A 25630-nucleotide genomic window follows, 5' to 3' on the forward strand; every position below is an offset into this window, starting at 1 on the left:
GTGATAAATCTCACTTGATCATGGTGTATGATCCTTTTAAGGTGTTGTTGGATTCTGATTGCCAGTATTTTGTTGAGGATTTGTGCATCTATATTCATCAGTGATATTAGTCTGTAATTTTCTTTTTCTGTAGTATCTTTGTCTGCTTTTGGTATCAGGGTGATGGTGTCCTCATAGAATGAGCTTGGGAGTGTTCCTTCCTGTGCAGTTTTTTGGAAGAGTTTGAGAAGGATGGGTGTTAACTCTTCTCTAAATGTTTGATAGAATTCATCTGTGAAGCCATCTGGTCCTGAACTTTTGTTTGTTGGAAGATTTTTAATCACAGCTTCAATTTCATTTGTTGTAATTGGTCTTTTCATATTTTCTATATTGTCCTGGTTCAGTCTTGGAAGGTTATACCTTTCTAAGAATTTGTCCATTTCTTCCAGGTTGTCCATTTTATTGGCATAGAGTTGCTTGTAGTAGTCTCTTAGGATGCTTTGTATTTCTGCAGTGTCTATTGTAACGTCTCCTTTTTCATTTCTAATTTTATTGATTTGAGTCCTCTCCCTTTTTCTCTTGATGAGTCTGGCTAATGGTTTATCAATTTTGTTTATCTTCTCAAAGAACCAGCTTTTAGTTTTATTGATCTTTGCTGTTGTTTTGTTTCTATTTCATTTATTTCTGCTCTGATCTTTATGATTTCTTTCCTTCTACTAACTTTGGGTTTTGTTTGTTCTTCTTTCTCTAGTTCCTTTAGGTGTAAGGTTAGATTGTTTATTTGAGATTTTTCTTGTTTCTTGAGGTAGGCTTGTATTGCTATAAACTTCCCTCTTAGAACTGCTTTTGCTGCATCCCATAGGTTTTGGATCATCGTGTTTTCATTGTCATTTGTCTCTAGGTATTTTTTGATTTCCTCTTTGATTTCTTCAGTGATCTCTTGGTTATTTAATAGTGTATTGTTTAGCCTCAATGTGTTTGTGTTTTTTACGTTTTTTTCCCTGTAACTGATTTCTAAGCTCATGGTGTTGTGGTCAGAAAAGATGCTTGATATGATTTCAATTTTCTTAAATTTACTGAGGCTTGATTTGTGACCCAAGATGTGATCTATCCTGGAGAATGTTCCATGTGCACTTGGGAAGAATGTGTAATCTGCTGTTTTTGGATGGAATGTCCTATGTTGTTTGTGAAATGTCCTATATTGTCAGTGAAATCTGTCTGGTCTATTGTGTCATTTAAAGCTTGTGTTTCCTTATTAATTTTCTGTTTGGATGATCTGTCCGTTGGTGTAGTGACGTGTTAATGTCCCCTACTATTATTGTGTTACTGTCGATTTCCTCTTTTATAGCTGTTAGCAGTTGCTTTATGTATTGAGGTGCTCCTATGCTGGGTGCATATATATTTATAATGGTTATATCTTCTTCTTGGATTGATCCCTTAATCATTATGTAGTGTCCTTCCTTGTCTCTTCTAACATTCTTCAATTTAAATTCTATTTTATCTGATATGAGTATTGCTACTCCAGCTTTCTTTTGATTTCCATTTGCATGGAATATCTTTTTCCATCCCCCCACCTATGGTCAGCTAATCTATAACAATGGAGACAAGGATATACAATGGAGAAAAGACAGTCTCTTCAGTAAGTGGTGCTGGGAAAACTGGACAGCTACATGTAAAAGAATGAAATTAGAACACTCTCCAACACCATACACAAAAATAAACTAAAAGTGGATTAGAGATCTAAATGTAAGACTCGACACTATAAAACTCTTAGAGGAAAATATAGGAAAAACACTCTTTGACATAAATCACAGCAAGGTCTTTTTTGACCCACCTCCTGTAGTAATGGAAATAAAAGCAAAAATTTAAAAAAGGGATCTAATGAAACTGCAAAGCTTTTGCACAGCAAAAGAAAAGACAGCCTTTAGAATGGGAGAAAATATGTACAAACACATCAACGGACAAAGGATTAATCTCCAAAATATATAAACAGCTCATGCAGCTCAATATTAAAAAAAGAAACATCCCAATCAAAAAATGGGCAGAAGACTTAAATAGACATTTCTCCAAAGAAGACATACAGATGGCCAAGAAGCACATGAATAGCTGCTTAACATCACTAATTATTAGAGAAATGCAAATCAAAACTACAGTGAGGTATCACCTCACAGCAGTTAGAATGGCATCATCAGAAAATCTAGAAACAACAAAAACTGGAGAGGATGTGGAGAAAAGGGATCGCTCTTGCACTGTTGGTGGGAATGTAAATTGACACAGCCACCATGGAGAACAGTATGGAGGTTCCTTAAAAAACTAAAAATAGAATTACCATATGACCCAGCAATCCCACTACTGGGCATATACCCAGAGAACACCATAATTCAAAAAGACACATGCACTCCAATGTTCATTGCAGCACTATTTACAATAGCCAGGTCATGGAAGCAACCTAAATGCCCATCGACAGACAAATGGATAAAGAAGATCTGGTACATATATACAATGGAATATTATGCAGCCATAAAAAGGAACAAAATTGGATCATTTGTGGAGACGTGGATGGATCTAGATACTGTCATACAGAGTGAAGTAAGTCAGAAAGAGAAAAACAAATATTGTATATTAACACATATATGTTGAACTTAGAAAAATGGTACAGGTGAACCCGTTTGCAGGGCAGAAATAGAGACACAGATGTAGAGAACAAACGTATGGACACCAAGGGGGGAAAGTGGCAGGGGTGGTGGTAGTGTGATGAATTGGGAGATTCGGATTGACATGTATACACTGATGTGTATAAAATAAATAACTAATAAGAACCTGCTGTATAAAAAAAAAAAAAAAATAAAATAAAATAAAAAACTGCTAGTTGCTCCACATCCTTGTAAGCACTTGGTATAAGAAGTATTTTCAGTCTATGCCATTCTAGTAGGTATGGAGTGGTATCTTTTGAAGGTTTTAATTTGTATTTTCCTAATGAGTAATGATGATAAATACCTTTTCTGTTCTTATTTGCTGTCTCTATATGCTCTTTATTGAAGTTTCTTTTCAAGTTTTTTACCCATTAAAAAAAAATTGATTGTTTGTTTTCTTACAGTTGGGATTTGAAAGTTTTTTTTAGTATATTCTGGATAGAAGTCTTTTGTTTGGTATGTGATTTGAAAATATGCTCTTAGTCTGTAGCTTGTCCTTTCATTCTCCTTACAGTGTCTTTTGCAGAAAAATATTTTTAATTTTATAAAGACACTTTATCAATTATTTCTTTTATGGGCCATGCTTTTGTGGCTTGTCTAAGAACTCTCTGGCTAACCCAGGTCTCCAAAGACTTCGCCTATGTTTTCCCCTAAAATTTTGATAGTTTTATGCTTTACATTTAGATCTATGACCCATTTTGACCTAATTTTTATATAATGTGTGAGATGTAGTTGTGGTTTATTATTTTCCTTTGTATATGAATGTCCTATTATTCCAACATCATTTGTTGAAAAGACCATCTTTTCTTTATTGAATTGCTTTTGTAACTTTGTACAAGATCAAATGGCCATATATGTGTGGGTCTATATCTGGATTCTGTTATGTTCCATTAATCTTCTTGTCTATCCTTTTGCTAATACCACACTGCCTTAATTACTATAGCTGTATAGAAAATTTTCAATTTGAGTACTGCAGTTCTTTTAACATTGTATTTTTCTTTCAAAATTGTTTTAGCTAGTTCCTTTGCTTTTCTAAATGAATTTTAGAATCAGCTTGTCTATGTCTAGAAAAAAATCCTGCTGAAATTTGACTGGAATAATGTTAAATGTACAGATCAATTTGTGAGGAATTTGCATTTTTACTGTTTAGTGTTTCAATTCATAAATATAGAATGTCTCTCCATTTATTTAGTTCTTCTTTGACCTCTTTCTTCAGTGTTTTGTAGTTTTCAACATACTGCTACTGTACATGTTTTATTAGATTTACCTATATTTAATTTTTTGGATCTATTGTAAATATTAAAGAAGTTGTTTCCAGTTATACATTGTTAGTATATAAAAATATAGTTGATTTTTATGTGTTGATCTTATATCCCATATCCTTGCTAACCTTACTTATTAGTTATATGAGGCTTTTCCCCCCGTTTTATAGATTCTTTGAGTTTTTCTGTGTAGTCAATGTCGTCTGCAAGGAGACAGTTTTCTTTCTTTCCAATCTATTTGCCTTTTATTTCTTTTTCTTGCCTTGTTACACTGGCTAAGACTTCTAGTATAATGTGGAATAGTAGTGCTGAGAGTAAATATTCCCTTCTATTTGTAGTTTGCTGAGAGTTTTTGACATGAATGGATATTGAATTTTCAGAATTATCAGTTGATATGATCATGATTTTTTTTTCTTTATACTGTCAATGTGTTGTATTACATTTGTTGATTTTTGAATATGGAAGCAGTCTTACATTCCTGGGATAAACCTCACTTGTCCATGATGTAGTATTCTGTTTTATATAACTAAACTTTTAAAAACTAGTATTTTGTTGAGAATTTTTTCATCTATGTTCATGAGGGTTATTGGTCTGTATAATAGTTTTTTTATACTTTCTTTGGTTATGAAAAAGTTGAGAAGTAGTCCCTCTTCTTTCATTTTCTAGAAGACTCTGTGTGGAATTGGAGTTATTTCTTCCAATTTTGGTAGACTTTGCTAGTTGCTAGTGAAATTATATGGATCTGGAGATTTAGTCTTCAGAAGGATTTTTAATTACAGATTCAATTTCTTTAATAGTTGTAGGGCTATTCAGCTTATGTTCTTCATTTTGAGTGAGCTTTGGTAGTTTCTTAGAAATTGATCAATTTAATCAAAATTGACAGAATCATGTGCATAGAGTTTTTTGTGATTTTTTTTTTTTTTTTTTTTTTTGCGGTACGCGGGCCTCTCACTGTTGTGGTCTTTCCCGTTGCGGAGCACAGGCTCCGGACGCGCAGGCTCAGCGGCCATGGCTCACGGGCCCAGCTGCTCCATGGCATGTGGGATCCTCCCGGACTGGGGCACGAACCCGTGTCCCCTGCATCGGCAGGTGGACTTTCAACCACTGCGCCACCAGGGAAGCCCTTGTGATTTTTATATTCCTTTATTCTTTTAATGTCAGTGGTGTCTATAGTGATGTCTCATCTTTCATTTCTGATATTGGTAATTTGTGTCTTCTTTCTTTTTTGGTCAATCTTGCTATAGATTTATAAATTTTATTTTATTTTTCAAAAAAGTAACTTTTATTGTTTTTTTTCCCTTTCATTGCTTTCAATTTCATTGATTTTTTAAAAAATTTATTTATTTTTGGCTGCATTGGGTCTTTGTTGCTGTGCGCGGGCTTCTCATTGCGGTGGCTTCCCTTGCTGTGGAGCACGGGCTCTAGGCGCGTGGGCTTCAGTAGCTGTGGCTCAAAGGCTCTAGGGCACAGGCTCAGTAGTTGTGGCGCACGGGCGTAGTTGCTCCGCGGCATGTGGGATCTTCCCGGACCAGGGCTCGAATCCGTGTCTCCTGCATTGGCAGGTGGATTCTTAACCCCCGTGCCACCAGGGAAGCCCAATTTCATTGATTTTTGATCTTTATTATTTCCTTCCTTCTGCTTGCCTTTCTTATTTTGCTCTTCTATTTGTAGTTTTAAAAGGTGGAAACTAAGGATATTCATTTGAGATCTTCCTTCTTTTCTAATATAAGCATTTAATAATCGAAATGTTCCTTGAAGCACTGCTTTGTCCGCATCCCATAAATTTTGATATATTGTAGTTTCATTTTTTTTCAGTTAAAAATATTTTGCAATTTCTTTTGAGACATACTGTTTAACTCATGGATTATTTTGAATTGTATTATTTAAATTCTAAATTTTTAAAGTGTTGTTGGTCATTTTTCCATTATTGATTTCTAATGTAATCCTGTTATGGTCAGAGAATATACTTTTCATGATTTCAAGTATTTTTTTATTATTAAGATTTGTTTTATGACCTAGAATATGATCTATCTTAGTGAATGTTCTGTGTGCACTTGAAGTGAATACTTATTCTCCTATAAGAATACTTATTCTCTCCTGGGGTAGAGTATTTTATAAATGTCAGTTAGTTCCAGTTTGATGCTAGTGTTATCCAGTTTCTACTTTCTTGCTGATTTAACTAGTTTTATCTGTTAATGCGAGATTAGCATTGAAGTATTCATCTATGATTGTAGATTTGTCTGTTTCTCCTTTCAGTTCCTCTTTCGTGTGTTTTGAATCTCTATTGTTAGGTGGATGTGCTTTTAGGATGTTATTTTTTCTAGATGATTAGAGCCATTTGCCATTACATAATGTCCCTCCTTATGCTTGGTTGTTGTCTTTTTTCTGATATCTACTTTATCTCATATTAATATATCTACTCCAGCTTATTTTTGATTCATGTTTACTGGTATATCTCTTTGACTGTTTCCTTTTAACTTATTATTATTATTATTTTGGCTGTACCGCACGGCATGTGGGATCTTAGTTCCCCTACCAGGGATCAAACCCGCGCCCCCTGTATTGGAAACTTGGTGTCTTAACCACTGGACCACCAGGGAAGTCCCACTTTTAACTTTGTGATATGTGTATTTGAAGTGAACTTTATGTAGGTATCAGATAATTGGGTTATTTTAAAAATTCAGTTCTGATTATGTTTTTAAATTGGTGTTTAGACCATTCATATTTAATGTAATTATTGATATACTTTCCTTTAAGCATACCATTTGATTATTTGTTTTCTGTTTGTTCCCTCTGCTTTTTGTTCCTGTATTTCTTCTTTTCTGCCGTTTTTGAGTTATTTGAATAATTTTTAGTATTCCATTTTAATTTAACTATTGTGTTTTTGATGATATCTCTCTCTATATATTTTTAGTAGTTTCATTCATATATATATATATATATACACCATATACACACACACACACATATATACACCATATTTTCTCCCTCAGTCTGCTGCTTGCCTTTTTATTTTCTTAGTTTTCTTGATCATATGTTTTTCTGAACAGAAGTTTTAAAATTTAATTTCTCAGTTTTTAAAATGATACTGCTTTCTGTGTTACATTTAAGAAATCTTTGCCTATCCTCACTTTGGAAAGGTATTTTCTCATGTTTTCATCTAGGAGTTTTATAGTAACTTTTATGTTTATGTCTACAGTCTATTTCAAGTTAATTTTTATGTATGGTGTGAGGTAGAAGTCAGAGTCCATTTTTTTCTTTCAATTGAATATTCATTTATTCCAGCAGCATTTGTTAAAATGATTTGCCGTTTGCCCTTGGAATACCTTGGCACCTCTGTTGAGAATCAATTGACCATATATGTGTGGGTCTATTTTTGTACTTTATGTTCTGTGCCATTGTTTATTTAACTATCCTTATATCAGTTTTGATTACTACTGAGCATTTGCACTCGGGGCAATTTCCTTTGGTTTTTCCAGTTTTTTTTTTCTGACTGTGCCCTTCATAAACTTTCTAAACAATGCTATGAAGCTCTCTTTTTCGAGTTTGTAGTATGTTTGCACATTTGCTTGCTGTTTGCTGTATCACGTGCCTTAACGTGGGTAAGTCTATCTAGACCTATGTTTTGTTTTTGTTTTTCTAAATATTTATTTATTTATTTGGGTGCACTGGGTCTTAGTTGTGGCAAGTGGGATCTTCACTGCAACATGCAGCATGCGGGATCTTTTAGTTGCAGCACGTGGGATCTAGTTCCCTGACCAGTGATCTAATCTGGGCCTCCTGCATTGGGAGCATGGAGTCTTAACCACAGGACTACCAGGGAAATCCATAGACCTATTTTTTGTTTTAATAAACTGATGCTGATTTCTTCAGGACATCCTTTCCATTTTAAATGATACTTGCTTGCCGTCTTCTCTGAGCTGCCGTTTGAGGACGCTGAGTATTGTCTTCAAGTTTTCTGTGCCCTGAAGATGCATAGTAGGCAAAAGGGATTAGGGATGGAGCTCGGCTAAAGCTGGTTGCAGCCTTTTTGAATGAACTAAGCTGTGCTTTCTCTTCTGAGATTTGGTTAAAGGTCTTAAACCAGGGTTTACCGCATCAGAGTTCGGGATATGTTTGTTCCCATGAGGTCGGGGTATACTCAGGCTTGGAAGCATTTTCCCAGTTCACATGGAACTTCCCAAATAACAAGCTCTGGCAGTTTCCCTGACTTCCACTAAGATCTAGAGATACTACAGTGATGGTTAAAACTCATCCCTGCTAATGCCATTTTGCTTAATACTTCTAGGCTGTTATCCATTTCCTCATCTCACTTCTCTCTAAATTGATCGGTGTTGGTAAGAATTTTCAATATGTTGCCATACTGAAACGAAACAGTATGCTTCTTTTTTGAGAATTTATCCATTTTCTTTTTATTTATTTTTTCTTTTCTCTTTTATTTCCTTTTTGGGCTTCTGTTTTTCATCATTTTGTTAGGTATTATTGAAGGGAGGGGGTGCTGGTCCTTAATCTCTGCCATCTGTACCCAGTTTTCTGAAAGAATTGTTCTTCCTTTTTCTGCCTTTGGGTCTATTTATAATTTTACCTTTTAATTTTGCATTTCATGTCCCATTTTACTGGCTTGAGTTTTAACCTTTGCCTAAGTACTGGTTAGCTGGTTAGCAGAACTGGTACTTAAAAAATTGAAGGTATATTACTAATAAAAAGAAGTGTCAGTAAAGAGACCCAAATTCTTAGATAAACTACAACCTGGGAAAACTGGTTTTTAATGAAATTTGAATTGTAGGCACTATTTGTGAGAGAAGTAAAAAGATGATTAAATATCCGAAAGAAGTAATTTGCTGAATTTAATGATGTTACTGACTTGATAGTAAAGGAATGAATCAAAGAGACATTCATGTTTTCCTTCCCTGGGAGATATGGGGCATATTCAGAAAAAACAAGTTTCATTTCATTTCCAACAGTAGTTTGGAAAGGATCTAATACCCTAAGCCTTGAGAAGAGTCGTATGCCATCTTTTGCATTGCTGCTTGTTTTTGTGACATTTTCTAGATCTTTATTTCAGATTTCGCAGACGGTTTGCTATAACTAGACAAAAAGAGTCCTCCGTGGACAAGATTATACACAAATATGGCACATTCAGATGGCAGCTTGTGTCAGTGACATTTTGCTGTGAGCCTCTTAGAAGCTTCTCTTGATGGAGAAACACCACTGGGGGTTAGCAGCTCACAGCATCTCCAATGGAAGCAAAGGCTACCAGAAAATGGGAAATAGGAGTTGGAACCAGGAACCAAAAATAAAAGGAACCATGGCCGTGTTTAAGCAGTGTGACAGTGGGCTGATTTTCAGATGATCGGACTCTCTTGTCAGTCATGATAATGAGGCATCTGGGGCCAATAGTCCTGAGATTTTGCATGTCAGTTACCTCCTCTGTCTTTTCTTCAGTTCTCTGCTCTTTTCACTGAGAACCTTCTCTTTGGCTTGTGAACTCTGAACTCTCTTCCTCTTTCCCTAAGAAAAATCTCCCTTTACTGCTCCTCTTGAACCCTGGGTCCATTCTGCTCGGTGCCAGCTTGGTTGAACGCAGCTTCTGCCTTGCTTCCTTGAGTTCCTTTGGTGTCTCCCATTTGTGTTGAAGAGAAGCTTGATCATCCCTTTACTCCCCTGCTGTGGGCTTCTCTCTCCCTCCGGGCTACTTTCTACTTGACTCACCCCCCTGTTGGCTTTCATGACACACCGTTACGCTTTTTGTCCCTGCTTCCTCTGTCTGATTGCCTCGTCCCGGCTTCCTAAATGTTGGTGATCCAAGAGAGGTGGTCCTGGGCGCTCTGTGCCCTTCTCTCCCTGGGTGGATCTGTCTGTTCCCAGCCACCTCTATGGGTGGCCTAAATCCCTGTTTTCATTCCTCTCTCCTCTCCTGAGCTTGGTGAGACATTTCCAGCTACAGTTAATAAAGTCCACCTGGTCGTGCCATAGAGTCTCCATATCACCATGTCTCCTTTATGTAGGACAGTGGACCCCACGCAGAGGGTTTTGTTTGGTACCCATGTCCTCCTGCATTGGTCCTGAAATCCCTTTCCCTCTCTTCTTTTTTTTTTTTTTTAATTTTTAATACATGTGAGTATTTATTTAGAATGAGAAAAAATCACAACAAATTAGAAATTTTTAGAAGTAGACAAACATCGCAAAATCCCAAAATATAACATTTCATCTTTGTTAACTGCCTGAAATACTTTTTCCTTTACAATTTTGGTTACATATTCTTTTTAAAATTCCAGTTTTATTGAGATATAATTGACAGACAGCACTGTATAAGTTTAAGGTGTGCGGTGTAATGATTTGATTTACATACATCATGAAGTGATTACCACAGTGAGTGTAGTGAACATCCATCATCTCGTATAGGTGCAAACTTAAATAGAAAAAAAATTTTATTTTTCTGTGATGAGAACTCTAAGGATTTGCTATCTTAATTAACACCTTTCGTATATAAAACAGCAGTGTTAATTATATTTATCATATTGCACATTACATCCCTCCTTTCCTTCTCTCCTTGCCCTCAGTCAGGTCCTCTCACCTGTATATCACTACCGCCTCCCAGGTAGTTTTCTCCATCATCTCCCTTCCCTGAATCATTTTTTCTCTTCTGTCCAGATTTCCCACCTTGACACACAAATGCCTCTATTCTTGTCCCCCTTTGTTTTCTTGCCTCTCCCACTCACTTAGGAACCTAGAGTGGTCCATACACGCTCTTTGACCCAGCATTTCCACCTCTGCTAGAATATCTCTCGTGAATTTACATAGATGTGTGCACGTAAAGACTGACACTCCATGGTGTTGGCTGTCATGTTTGTAACAGCAAAAGTGGGTAATAACCTCTTTCAGTAGATCACTGCTTGAATTAATAAAGGTAGAGGCCATATAGCAAATAGAATACCTTGCGGTGATTAATAATAATGAAATAATAATATTTGCTGACATGTAACAAACTCCAAGATACATTGGTCAGTTGAAAAAAAAGGGTGAGGAACATTATAGTGTATATATGAATATATTTCTGTTTTGTGTTAAAAAAAGAAAAGCAGGATGAGTTTATACACACTCTTGAATATTCATAAAATATTTGTGGAAGATTACCCAACACTGTTTTGTACAGTTTGTTTATTTATTTATTTATTTATTTATTTATTTATTTATTTATTTATTTACGGTACGTGGGCGTCTCACTGTTGTGGCCTCTCCCGTTGCGGAGCACAGGCTCCGGACGCGCAGGCTCAGCGGCCATGGCTCACGGGCCTAGCTGCTCCGCGGCATGTGGGATCCTCCCGGACCGGGGCCCAAACCCGCGTCCCCTGCATCGGCAGGCGGACTCTCAACCACTGCGCCACCAGGGAAGCCCTGTACAGTTTATTTTTTGATTGTGTGTATGTATTACATTTTTCCTAAAGAAAACTTAGTTAATAAATAAACAAAACCTTGTAGGTACTTCTTATGGACTAGACAAGCAAGTCTGAATTTCTGAACCAGCTTTCTATGAAAGCGCCTTTAGATATGGTGCAGTGGGTATTGACAGCCTCGCTTTTATTCCTTTCCTTTACACGGTCTTCGTTAGCCAGCCTGAGCCCAGTGAAGAAAGGCACAGCCCTCTCACTCCTGGTCTGGTGGGTGTGGCGTGGGCACAGCCCTAACAGAATGGGCGCTGGACACCGGATCTTGCTGCAGCACGTTCTCAGTTTAGTAACTGGATTGTGGGGACATGTGGGAAGTTCATGGGGGACTGGGGAGGAGGACAGCTTGGGTGGCCAGGGTGATGCTGGCAGAGTTGCCTAAGGCAGGAGCCGGTGGGCCAGGGTGGCAGCCAGATAGCTTCTGATATGGAGGTTTGGGGGGTCTTAACAACTGGCACAACCAATCTGTTCTGTCCCCTCTGAATGTCAACACAAGGTGTCCTTTCTTTGGCCTCTGCTGACCTAAGTGTGTGCCTGTTCCCTCTTGGTCTTTTCCACCTGGAAAACCCTTCCTAATCTCTGCCTTTGCAGTCCCTACCCACCCTTCAAGGTGGACTGAGATCTTCATCTCTCCTCATTCCTGACTATAAGTTATCACGCTCTGCTCTCTGAAGCTCTGAGCCTTTTATGTATCTGGGTTTTCACATTTATCTCTTTCTTTCCCACATTTATCTCTTTTTTTTCCTTGTCTTATCTCCCCTGCTAAGGACATGCTGAGAATACCAGGGTAATTCATCTTCATATTCCCTCTGCCATGTGATGAGATTTCCCAGGTCTCTTGCAGTGTTGAATGTTTGGTTTGGTCCTTCTAAGTAGAGTAATATTCCTCAGTGCAATGGTCTTGACTTCTTTTTTGGAAGATTTTGTCACTCTGAGTTGCCTCAGAGGGTACCTGAACTGATGGGTGATGAGAAAGGGATGGAGAGGGCTGAAGTGAATTCTCCTTTAGCAAAGGACATTAGCAAAGGTACTTCTAGAGTGTAGGTGGGGGGATGGGGGAGGCTCGGGGATGCACTGAACTAAGGGCTGGAAGAGCCCTCCACTGAGCAGTGAGTGCAAGTCCCTGTCACCAGGAAATAAGGTAGTAGTATTTATATTTTCCAGATCAGCCCAGGAAGCTTAGCAAGGAATTGGAGACTGTAATTCTCTCAGTGTGCAATGTAGATGGGCTTTCATAAATGTTTTTACTTATGTGTTTCTCTAACTTATTATTTTCCATGAGAGCTTTTCATGTTTTTCAGCCAATCTTTTTGTCCTCCCCAAGAACAAAGGAACACTAAATATGTGAAGCCAGTTGTCACACTTGGAATTCTGCTGGCCTGGGTACTTGAAAATTTGATCTTACTTATCTCAATATATGTTTCTCCTATCTCTTTTACCTTCTCTAAACCTAGCAGCTGGAGTTAGAGGTTTCAAAACGTTTGCCATCTTTTATCACCGGGGTCAGCAAACTATGGCCTAGAGGCCGCCACAGCCTGTTTCTGTGAATAAAGCTTTATTGGGACACAGCCATACCCATTCATTCATGGATTGTCTATGGCTGCTTTCCTGATACAAAGGTAGAGTTGAGTAGTTGTGACGAAGACTATGTGGCCCTCAAACCCTAAAATTGTGCTTCTCTGGCACTTTTCAGGAAAAGTTTGCTGATTCCCTGCTGTATCATGTTAAATTGTCACCCATTCCCTCTCCCCACCCCATGATCGTGTTTTCTTCTTGGTTGGTTCTTCTCCTGTGTCCAGGTCACGACATATAGTCAACCATACAGCAGGTACCACTGGTTGGTAGAGGGCAGACCTGCCCTGCTCAGCGCTTCCCTCCCCTGGCTGTCCGTGCAGAGGGGGAACTAACTCACTGGCCTTCTTGGTGCCAGTGGAGGAGGGGCAGGAGGAGGTGTTGAACAGCGGTTGCTGCTGATGGGGGACCAGGCATTGGGCCAAGTGCTTTCCATGCTTAACCTCCCGCAGCTCACATGTAGAGAATGGCGTTATCTTCATTTTACTGGGGAAAAAGGAGGCACAGAGCTATTTCGTAACTTGCCGCAGGGCATGATGGGCAAGGGCCAAAGCCGGGACATGCATCAAGGTCTAAGGTCTGTCTGACTGCAGAGAGCAGTGTCTTCTTACCTCCTGCCTCATTAAAACCAAACTCAGCCCGAGGCCCCACAGGCTTGTGTCCCAGCTTGTCGTACTTCATGTTTCTGGTGCATTTGAACTTCTGCCTACTGTTGGTTCCCTTACTTCTTCCACCTAGAGATAGAAATTCCTTCCCAGCTTCTTTCCATTACCCTTCCTCTTACTTTTGCATCTTGAACCTAGGCATCCTTTAAGATTCTTTTTCAAAGGAACCTTCCTATGCTGTTGGTGGGAATATAAATTGATGTAGCCGCTATGGAGAACAGTATGGAGGTTCCTCAAAAAACTAAAAATAGAGCTGCCACATGACCTAGCAATCCCACTCCTGGGCATATATCTGGAGAAAACTATAATTTGAAAAGACACATGCACCCCAGTGTTCATTAGAGTACTATTTATAGTAGCCAAGACCTGGAAACAACCTAAATGTCCATTGACAGATGCGTGATAAAGAAGATGTGGTGTATGTATATATATGTATATGTGTGTGTGTGTGTATACACACACACACACACACTACTCAGCCATAAAAAAAATGAAATAATGCCATTTGCAGCAACATGGATGGACCTAGAGATTATCATACTAAGTGAAATAAGTCAGAGAAAGACATATCATATGGTATCACTTATATGTGGAATCTAAAAAAATGATAAACGAACTCAATTTACAAAACAGAAAAAGACTCACAGACAAAACAAAGGGGAAGGAGGGGGAGGGATAAATTAGGAGTTTAGTATTAAGAGATACATACTACTATATATAAAATAGATAACCAACAAGGGCCTATATAGCACAGGAGACTATACTCAATATTTTGCAATAACCTATAAGGGAAAAGAATCAGAAAAAGGGTGTGTGTGTGTATATATATATATATAATCTATATATATATGTATAATATATATAGATTATACATATTATATATGTATGTATATATATAACTGAATCACTGCTATATACCTGGAACTAACACGGCATTGTAAATCAACTATACTTCAATCAAAAATAAGAGATTCTTCTTTCTCACCCTTCTCTTAAGGACTTCTCCATGGTTAAAGCTTGAAGAGCCGACATTCTCTAGAAAACTCCAAACCTGGAACCTTCTTTGTGAACTAAATCTTGTCCTATTGGGCTTCCCTCACGTGTCCCCTTGAGATTGCAAATTCATTTTCTCCCCCAGGATCAGTTCTGCCTCTGACCCCAGGATTTCTGTTCATGGCAGTATTGTTCTTCCACTCACTGAGATTCCAGAGGTAATGGCTAGGTTTCTCCTTATCCTTTTCCCTCAGAGCTTCTTGTGTCTGCATCATCTTGTGTGTTTGTCCCAGTGTGTCCCATACCTGCCATGTCAGCCCCAGGCTAGCCCTCACAATGCCTTTTGCTTACACTGGTAATAGCCTCTTTCTAATTGTCCTTAGTGTTCTGGGCCAGGAATGACAGACTGCCTCATGGTACAGAAGCCTTCTCAACACGGTAGGTGATGATGGCATTCCAGCCCATCCCTTCCCTGATTTATTTATGCAGTTATAGTGAAATAATTTCCTGGAAGTGCAGCATCATTTATATCACTGTCCTGCCTAGGAGCTCAGTGGTTCCTTAGCAGTTAGGCAGCTCAGTGGTCCTAATAAGTGGTTCCTTACTTCTCACCTCTATGCTATTCCTTCTTCCTAGAATGCCTTTCCCATCTTGCAAATCCCATCTCAGTTGCTTTTTCTTCTGTGTTTCTTTGATTTTCAAACTAATATGAGTATTCTTCCTTCTAAGCCTCCATATTGCTTTGTTGGAAACTTTCTTAGGGAACTTGTTCTTATGGAACTTGTGCCATGGTGACTGGTGGACTTGTCTGACTGTCAGTTCACTGCACTGCTAATGCACTGAAGCAGGGACTCTTCTCTGCTTAACTAATTTTGGAGATGCCTCAAAAATGCTTAATAAATATTTGTTGAATCAGTCCGAATGGGAGCATAGGAGAAAAGTCATATGGTTGGCCGTGAAATTTAACAGGTTTTCATTTCAGTATCCCTAATATACTATTAAGTTCTTCAAAATATGCCTTTGGTAACATTTATTTTAAGTTTTAAAATATTGTCATCTTCAGTTTAAGCCCCAACACGAGCCAGTTCAGTGTGACGGAACACAAAGAACCGAGGAGCAGCTCCCATGGCATGTGCCCGTTTTGGCCTCTGATTCAGCTCTATGGCATTGAGCATGCCTCTTGGCCTTTCTGGGCTTCAGTTTTCTCATCTGTAAACTGGATGTGGATAAAGATCCTCTTCTGGTAGAGCAGCAGTACCAGGGGGTGATTTTGTTTCCCAGGGGACATTTGACAATATCTGGAGACATTTTTGGTAGTCCCTACCCGGGGATATTGCTAAACTTCCTTGTTGCCCAAGACAGCACCCAACATACGATTATTTGGTCCAAAATGTCAATAATGTTGAGGTTGAGAAACCCTAAGGTAGAGTACAGTATGACTCAAAATCTTATTTTAATTAATTGAATGAGTATTGCAAATCTGATATTTTAATTATAATTTAGTCGGTGACTTATTCTTTTCCTAAGAGGTGTTCTGAGATGTAAGATGGTTTTCATTTTCTTAGTGTTTAAGCAAATGGGGATAATTAACATCATTATGGAGGTTTAAAATGTACGTAATTTAAAATCCTGTCCACCTTCATCATGTTGGGTCAGTAATTCTCCAGGTTTCTATCTTATTATTAGAACATTTGAAACAATTTGTAGGGAGGAAGTTCAGAAGAATTGGAAACCACATGTACGTGGGCTGAACACAGGCTTTAAATAACTGGAGGAATTAAAAGTGAAACTTTTTTCCCTCTTATTCCCCTAAGTACCACATTTACAGGTGTTGGCTGGGGAAGTTCCTGAAGCCTGATGACGGTGGGACCTGGGCAGTTTGAAGGTGGGACTTTTTGCCATTCCTTGAGACCAGTAAATGCACCCAGTTGATGGTGCTTTACAGTATGGAGAGTTTGTCTTGTTAAACACAGCAGAGTCCACAAAAGAAATAAAGCTGGTGTGGAGGTAGCAGGGCTGGTCTTGTATACAAAGGCGGGTCCTGCCCGTGTACCACGCTCGTTCTCCTAGGATGCCAGGAACCCAGTTTGTGCCTCTTGCCGATTGCAGACACCAAAGGGGGTCCCCTCTTACCATGGATGTGTTTGGAGCAGGTTGGGAAGACAAGGTCGTTTACTCTTGCTTCTTCCCTTTCTCCATCTGTCTCTCCATAGATGAGCTTTGGAAATGGTACCAGGTACAAGAGGGGAAAATGGAATTTAATTTATGGAGAATCACTGTTTTGGAATGAACTCAGAGCTGGATTCTAAGAACTTAGTGTGACGTTGGCGCAGTTGCAGCGATTGGCAAAAATATAAAAATAATTGACATGTATTGGAATGAAAATGAAAGTATTAACTAATTCAATAGGATTAGATGATTTGGCATTTGCACTTATTTATACCACAGTGCCATTAACTGATGACAATGAGAGAGAACTCCAACTCCACGATTCCAGCAGAATTCCTGCAGCCTAGGAGGACTTGTACAAAACCTGACTAGGGTGACTTAGCCGAATGGGAGGTTGTTCTCCTCATCTGAATCCAGAGGAAGGCAGTTCAGAATACTGCCAGCAGCCCAGACCTTCTAGCTTTTGCTTCTCCATCCTTAGTAGTATGAGAGTTTCATTGTCATGTTCATAGGATCGTTGTTTCACCTCCAGGCTTGGCATCCCTCGTGCCTGGCAGACAGAAGAGGGAAAAAGGTCTGAGCGTGCTCTGCTCATGCCTGATTGGCTGGTTCTGGTTCACTTGGCCACCTCTAGTCGCAAAGGACGCTGGGAATCGGACAGCCTGAACCAGGATATTGCTGTCCTACCAGAAGTGGGGTTCTCATGGCAAGGGTTAAAGGAGAATGGATCTCGGAGGAACCTGAGGAGTGTCTGCTGCTCGGTGCTTTAGCCCATCGTCCAACAGACCTGTGCAGGGATTGCAGATGCATTCCTTCATTGGTCTAAGAGAAACAGATCAGGGAAAAGAATTTTCCTCATGTTTCCCTGCTGCCATTCTCTTTCACTGGCTGGGTTGAAAGAGATGGTCTTGTATTTGATTCCTTTTTGTTGCCAGAAAGACTTTAAAATCGTCCTTTGCTATGTGCAGCATCCTTGTGCTATTTGATTTTCCTGCCAGGACTAAAATGTTCACTTTCCACGCTGGGGCATAAGTCTAGCTAAAAGGCCTCTGAATGCTGCTCCAGTGAGAGAGGCTACAGAACCATGGGCACCTTTTAATTTAGAGAGGGGGGCATGAGCCTCTTTCTACTTTCATGTTGGTTAAGTGTATGGTGCGATGTTCTGTCAGAGAAAGATGACCTGGCTGTCCAGATTACCTGTGTTTCTGGAATTTTCTACTCATGAGTGGGTGGAAGTTCTGTGGAAACTGGTAAGAGGTGATGGCCACACAGGTGTTGGCTTATGTGCTGCGTGCTGTGTCTGTAAGGCTTAAGCGTACATGCCCGCCCACATGTTTTATTGTTCTTTATTGTTCGCTGTGATTACTGAACAAGCTGTGTTTATTTTTGACCCGTCTCACCTGCCTGTGACAGTCAGAACTTCAGTGCCCACCTTGATTTGTCTCTACAGAGATTTGATAAACCTCTTTTGGGTCTGCTTTTTCCTTTTTATCGGGATGTCCTTCTCCATGCCTTGAAGAGGCTCTGGGCTGCCTTTAATCCATTCCTTTTAGGCTCTTGTTTGTACTTTGTTGCTGATTTTCCTTTGTCAACCAAGTTTTCTTTTTCGCAAGTTTTTGACACTTAGCTGAGTGAAGTTGTCAAAATGTTTTCCTTCCTTCATTAACAGAGCCTGTCTGAGCTCAGTGTTGTGTGTGTTTATGGTGGGTTTTTGTTTAATCTGCCGAGCCACAGATTAACAGCCAGACCTCCCCCTCTTCGCCTCACACATCTCCCGTACAGAATGCAGTTGTAAAAAAAATTAGTTTGAAAAAGCATTCTAGACATTTGAAAGCGCTGAAGTGGACAGGCTGCCTGCTTCACAGACTGGAGGTGGTATGTCTTCTGATGGAGGGTTGCCATGGTGACCGTGTGCAAGCTAAGGCGTCCTGGTCAGGGAGGAGGGGGGCCTGGCCCTCAGGCCCCCGATCTGCCCCTAGAAACGTCTTATTTCTTACTGCACTCTTGGGATCGGCATTCAGCTCTCCAAGAGCACAGTGGATGTGCGTGTGTGGAGATGGCTTTGTCAGTTGTGTCCTTATCTTGGTTATTTGCTTGTGCCTTTCTGTCACATTCCAGTATCAGGTGTTTCCCTCTCTTCCAGCATCTCTTATTCTCTGCACAGCGCTGCATTGGAGATGAGGGACCTTATAAAGGAAATTCAGATCTGTTAAGACATCGCTACTTGAAAGTGCTGGAAATGAAAGGAATATTATTTAGAGGTTTTTTTTCCTTTCTTTTTGAAATGGCCTGGTTGTGTGGCAGGTGCATTAGGAGTGATGATACTTTCCCTTTCTTGGGTACCTACTGTGTTCTAGAAACTTATCATGTGTTGTCTCATTTGATCCTCATGGTAATTCCCAAACGTGTATGATTATTATTCTCACTTTACAGATGAGAAAAATAGCATCAGGGAGGTTAGGTAACTTGCCTAAGATCACACAGCAACTAAGTGACAGATGTGAGTTGGTTTTATAAGCTATTACTCAGTTAAGCACCGTGAACAATCCTGACACAGTAGGCACATAGAACGTAGGTTGCATGATTGAATTCAGTTGCTACTGACGAGGTCCTCAGAGGGCCTGTGAATATTGATACTGATGTATAATTCAACATATCCTCTAATCAGAAAAGTAGCTCATTGGTATTTAGATGTAGCTGTTTGCATTAGTTTATATGTCCACCTGGAATGCCCAGTCATCACTGATCAGTTTATCCATCGAACCCTTTCTTCACAAGCAGCGGCTGTCAACTTTAAGCCAGCCCCCCTTGGAATCAGAAATTCTGAATTGCTGTTCTCTTTATTAATAAGGCTTTGTTCCTGTGTGCAATCCATGCAAATAACTCTAATTAATATACTAATGGAGCTTTATTGGAGAACTTGATAGAGTGATACTGAAGTTTATTTAGAAAAGTAACTATGCAGAAATAACCCAGAGTTTGGACAGAGATTGGTGAGGAAGGACTAGTATAACCAGAATTACAATGAAATAGACCTTAAAATAAAACAGAATGATCAGTGAAAGAGAACAGAAAGACCAGAAACAGCCACCCCTCCACCCCCCATGTGTCTATAAAAACTGGGCATATGATAAGGCAGACCTCCTAACTACCAAAAATTATTATAATGTTAATAGATGCTTTTACATCAAAAACACAATACATATGAAAGTTCAAAATAAAAGTAATACCTTTTCTTCCTGTAATCTCACTCCTAAGAAGAAGAGATTATTAATATATATATCTTGATGTATATTACAAAGGTATCTACAGATATGCACACATTTTGAGAGGGAGGCAACATGGTGTATTGGTTAAGAATGTTGGCTTTTTTTTTTTTTTTTTTTTTTTTTACAAGTCTGGATTTTTATTTAATGTAGTACAAATTTATCGTGTTTTGTGAAATGATTATAATTACCCCATAAATGATTCTGTTGTTGAATTTACCACTATATTTATAATTTAGAATTGCTTCACTAAAACAGTCAACTGCTTTCTCATATAATCAAACCACTAGATGAGTGAATGAAAACATTCTATACAAATCTGAACTAACTATTCTAAACAGGTATTGAATAGGAATTTCTTAATATTATAATATATAATTATTAGTTAATAATTCTATATTGTGTATTTAAAGATTTGTTCAGAAGGTAGATCTCGTTTTCTGTTCTTTTTTTTTATTTTTTTTATTTTTATTTTATTTATTTATTTACTTATTTATTTATTTATTTTTATTTTTATTTTTTTAACATCTTTATTGGGGTACAATTGCTTTACAATGGTGTGCTAGCTTCTGCCTTACAACAAAGTGAATCAGTCATACACAAACATATGTTCCCATATGTCTTCCCTGTTGCGCGCAACAGGGAAGAATGTTGGCTTTTGATGTAAGATAGCTTGGTTTCAAATACTGGATGTGTTATTAAAACTGTGTGCCTCAGTTTTTCTCATCTTTAAAGTGATGATAATAAAAGTACTTAACAGGGTTTTTGTGAGGATCAAATGGTATAATATATGCAAAACACTTAGATAAAGCCTGGCACATCATGAATGTTCAATAAAAGTTAGCTTTTAAAAATGTAAGGTCATACCCATCATATTGTGCAATGAACTGTTATTTGTTGTGGGCATCTACTATGAGTGGATACTCATACACATATGTATGTTTCATTCCTTTTAATGGCTGTATACTGTTCTGTTGCATCAGTTTATCAAAAGTCCTGTTGGTGTGTTGGGGGTTTCCAAGACCATCCTCAGGCTTGATGGTTCACTAGAAGGACTCACAAGACTCAGAAAAGATGTTACAGTGAAAGGATGCAAACTGAAATCAGCAAGGGAAGAGTCACACGGTGATGGGGTGAAGCCAAGAGAAACCAGGTGTAAGCTTCCAGATGTTCTCCCAGTGGAGTCACATGGATGTACTTCATTCTTCCACCAATGATGTGTGACAACACATGTGAAGTGTTGCCAAGCAGGGAAGCTCACCAAGTCCAGGATATTTATTGGGAGTCAGCATGTAGGCGTGCACTGCCTGTGTGACTGGCCTCAGCTCACCACACTCCAGCCCTTCAGAGCAAAAGCAGTTGTCAGCCATATATCATATTAGCACAAACCATCTGATGAAACTGGTACCTCAGGCATACAAAAACACTCTTGTCAGGCAGAATATTCCAGGGGCTCAGAGCTCATCTCCCTAGAGCTAGTCAAGAGCCAGTCCTGAAGATGGGCCTTTCTTGGCAATGTGCAGGGTTTGATCAGTACAGGTCTACTGAGTTAACCCTATTCCACACAAATAGGCATTTAGGAATTTTCTAGCATTTTGTAGGTATTATGTGTAAAGAATACTTCAATAAGTAGCTGTATATATATTGTCTTAAGAACTTCTGTGAACATTTTTGTATTATAAATTCATAAAATTTAAATTGTTGAGACAAAGCGCCTATAGAATTCAACTTTTGACAGTTTCGTAAGTTGTCCCCAAGAAGATTACTCTCACACTCCCACCAAAAAAATCAGTGTTGGCATTTCCCCACATCCTCTTCAGTGTTTTATATTCTAAAACTTTGTGATCTTTCCCAAACCAGTCGTGACATGTCCATTTAATTTGCAATTCATTGTGATTAGAGAGATTGTACATTTTTTATATGTATACTGGCCATTTCTACTTCCTTTTTGAGTTGAAGTGGCATATCACATTCAAAGAATAGAAGGATAGAATAATGTCGGGGCAGTTGGTTAAATTTCTTTGAAAAAGAGTAGGTTTTTATTTCCCCCCAAATACACTAAAGTACATTTCAGATGAATTGCTTTGTCTGTAAAGGACCAGGTAGCAGATACTTTAGGCTTTGTGGGCTGTACAGTCTCTGTTGTATATCCTTCTTTCTTCCCCCTGCCAACCCCAAACAGCTCATGGGCCATAAAAAATAAGTAGCAGGCCATAGTTTGCTGAACCTTATTTTAATAATTTACTGTAAAAAATAAGTCATCTGATTCTTATATGGTTTTTATCTGATTTTAGTATGAGAATATTTTTATATTAAGTAAAACTCAAATATATAACATTTTCTACCTGCAGTTCAGTGTTCTGTTATACTCCAGTCATAACCAACAAAGGAAGTCAACATAAGGGAAAATAACGTACCAAAGGGAAAAGCCTGATGATTAAACACATTTTTTAAAATGAGGATTTAACTATTTAGTCCCAAACATCCATAAATACAATTCAAAAAGAAGGTGAAGAACTAGATATTTGTAAACTACACTTATAAGAGATGATATTAAAAATTTAACAATCTTAAAGACATTTTCAAAAGCGTAACAAGTAAAGTCCTATTATATTAGAAAATGGACAAACGGCACGGCCAGACAATTTCAAAGGAAGAAATACAGGTTACTAGTTAATATAACATCTAGAACACAGCGTCGCTGGAAAGAAAAGAAATACGAATGTAAACATTAAGCTAACATTTCCAACCAAGTTGGCGATGATTGAATAAAATATAATATTTCATGATGGCAAGAGTGGTGTGAAATGGGCACTCTAATATGCTGCTGCTGAGCATGTAAATGAAAAGTCTTTCCAGAGGGCAGTTTGCAAGCTTGTCTCAAGAGCCTTAATCAGGGCCTTAGAGATTCTTAGATCTGAAAATAATCACAGGAGCGCTGGGTGATTTACATAGTACAGTGTGAGTTTTAGCTTGGGCTGTTGTAACAAAATACCATAGACTGGGTGGCTTATCAATAACAGAAATTTATTTCTCACAGTTCTGGAGGCTGGGAGTCTGACATCAGCGTGCAGGATGGTTGGGTTCTGGTCAGGGTCCTCTTCGTGGTTGCAAACAGTCAACTTCTTATTGTACCTTCACATGGTGGAGAGCAGGGAGACACAGCTCCTATGTCTCTTCTTATAAGGGCACTAATTCCATTCCTGAGGGCTCCACCCTCATGACCTAATTACCCCCAAAGGTCCCACCTGTTCATACTATTACACTGAGGGTTAGGATTTCAAAGTAAGAATTTAGGGGGGAACACAAACATTCAGCCCTGTTAATGTATCTATTTCAGCATAACAGCAAAATATTTAGAAACAAGCTAACAAAAACCATAGGAGAGTATGTGACTTACCCATAAGAGGGAACACTACACATACATTAAAATTCATGTTCCTGAAGACTGTTTTATCACTAGCTGTGGTAGACAGAATAACCACCACCTTCCCCCACCATCCTGCCAAAGATGTTCATCCCTGGAACCTGTGTATATGTTACCGCATATGGGACCAAAGGGACTCTGCAGAATTAGGTGTGATTAAGTTAAGGATATTGAGATGGGAAGATTATCCTGGATTTTCTGAGTGGGTCTAATGGATCACAAAGCTCCTGTGAGGGCGGGAGGAGGGTCAAAGTCAGAGAAGGTGATGTTATGACAGAAGCAGAGGCCAGAGTGATGTGGAGCCAGGAGCCAAGGAATGCAGGCAGCCTTTAGAAGCTGAAAAGGCAAGGAGACGGATTCTAGAGCCTCCAAATGGAATGCAGCCCTGCCAACACCAGGATTTTTGCTCACTTAGTTGCCCAGTGAGACTGATTATGGACTTCTGACCTGCAGAACTGTAAAACAATAAATTTCTGTGTTGTTTTCAGGCACTAAATTTGTAGTAATTTGTTACATCAGCAATAGGAAAGCAATACCCTAGGGGAAAGCTCACATTCTGTACCTGGTATGGGGAGACAGGATGTCATCTATCTCAGTGAGGTGGTTGGTGAGGTGGGGTGCTCTCCCTGCAACAGACTCTCTGATGAGCTGTTGACCTTGTCTGCCAAAAGCGTAAAGTTGCCAGATTAGAAAAGTTGAGGCTGAATTTTGTCCTGTGTCACAGTCTTTTTTTCTATCACTATTCAGGAATGACATATGAAATGATCTATTTTTCAGTGGGTGATATTCTCACCCATTCGGGACCTATTTGGCTTGATTAAATTTTTTTTTTATTTTTAATTTTTTTTAATGCAAAGCTTTTTTAAAGTTTATTTTTATTGGAGTGTAGTTGATTTACAATGTTGTATTAGTTTCTGCTGTACAACAAAGTGAATCAGTTATACATCTATCTATCTATCTATCTATCTATCTACCTATCTATCTACTCTGTTTTAGATTCTTTTCCCATATAGTTCATTACAGAGTATTGAATAGAGTTCCCTGTGCTATACAGTAGGTTCTTATTAGTTATCTATTTTATATATAGTAGTGTGTATATGTCAATCCCAATCTCCCAATTTATCCTCCCCTGCCTTTTCTCCTTGGTACCATAGGTTTGTTTTCTACATCTGTGACTCTATTTCTCTTTTATAAATAAGTTCATTTTTACCATTTTTTTTGATTCCACATGTAAGCGATATATGATACTTGTCTGACTTACTTCAGTCAGTATGACAGTCTCTAGGTCCATTCATGTTGCTGCAAATGGCATTATTTCATTCTTTTTTATGGCTAAGTAATGTTCCATCGTATATATGTACCATATTGTCTTTATCCATTCATCCGTTGATGGACATTTAGGTTGCTTCCATGTCCTGGCTATTGTAAATAGTGCTGCAGTGAACATAGGGGTGCATGTATCTTTTCAAATTACGGTTTTCTCCAGATATATGCCCGGGAGTGGGATTGTTGGATCATATGGTAACTCTGTTTTCATTTTGTAAGGAACCTCCATACTGTTCTCCGTAGTGGCTGCACCAATTTACGGTCCCATCAACAGTGCAGGAGGGTTCCCTTTCCCATTTGGCTTTTGAGCTAAGCTTAGCATCAGCAAAGCTTAGGAAAGTAAAGTCAGGATCACTCTCCAGGTATCTCTGCTTCTAACCTCCCGATTTCCCTGAAACTTCATTTCCCCAATAGTGTTCTGTGACTCTGGCCCAGAACTGCACGTAGCTTGTGATCACAGAGCAGCCCTTCCTCCTCCGCTGAAGGAAAATATGTATGCATATGTATGCAGCCGAGTTCCATCAAGAAATGGCTCTCTGTCGTTCTTGGGAGAAAAAAGATTGGCGACTGGTTCTAGGTGGTGAGGTTAGTGGTGATTTCTATCTTCTTGGCTACGCTCTTTTGTGTCGTCAGCTTTTGGCAGTGAATGTGTATTGATTTCTTTAAATATAACAGTGCTTTCTTTTTTTTTTTTTTTAAGGAAAGTAGAGAAACTTCTATGTATACGTGATCCTTCTTTCTATGTGACGCCTCTACCTGATGATGGTTTGTGGCAATGATCATCTCTCCAGTGTCAGCCGAATACAAGTATTTATTTCCAGACTTGCCTT

At 38.8% G+C, this 25630-nt stretch overlaps 1 protein-coding gene across 1 annotated transcript in view; it reads left to right on the forward strand.

Annotated features, from left to right (window-relative positions):
- TMEM163 (transmembrane protein 163) overlaps window positions 1-25630 on the forward strand; it is a gene marked incomplete at its 5' end in the record, with an annotated part of 251210 nt that overhangs the window by 77143 nt on the left and 148437 nt on the right. The window lies entirely within an intron of this gene.

The sequence above is a fragment of the Grampus griseus genome, assembly GCF_964374135.1.
Source record: "Grampus griseus genome assembly, chromosome: 7".
Lineage (NCBI taxonomy): Eukaryota > Metazoa > Chordata > Mammalia > Artiodactyla > Delphinidae > Grampus > Grampus griseus.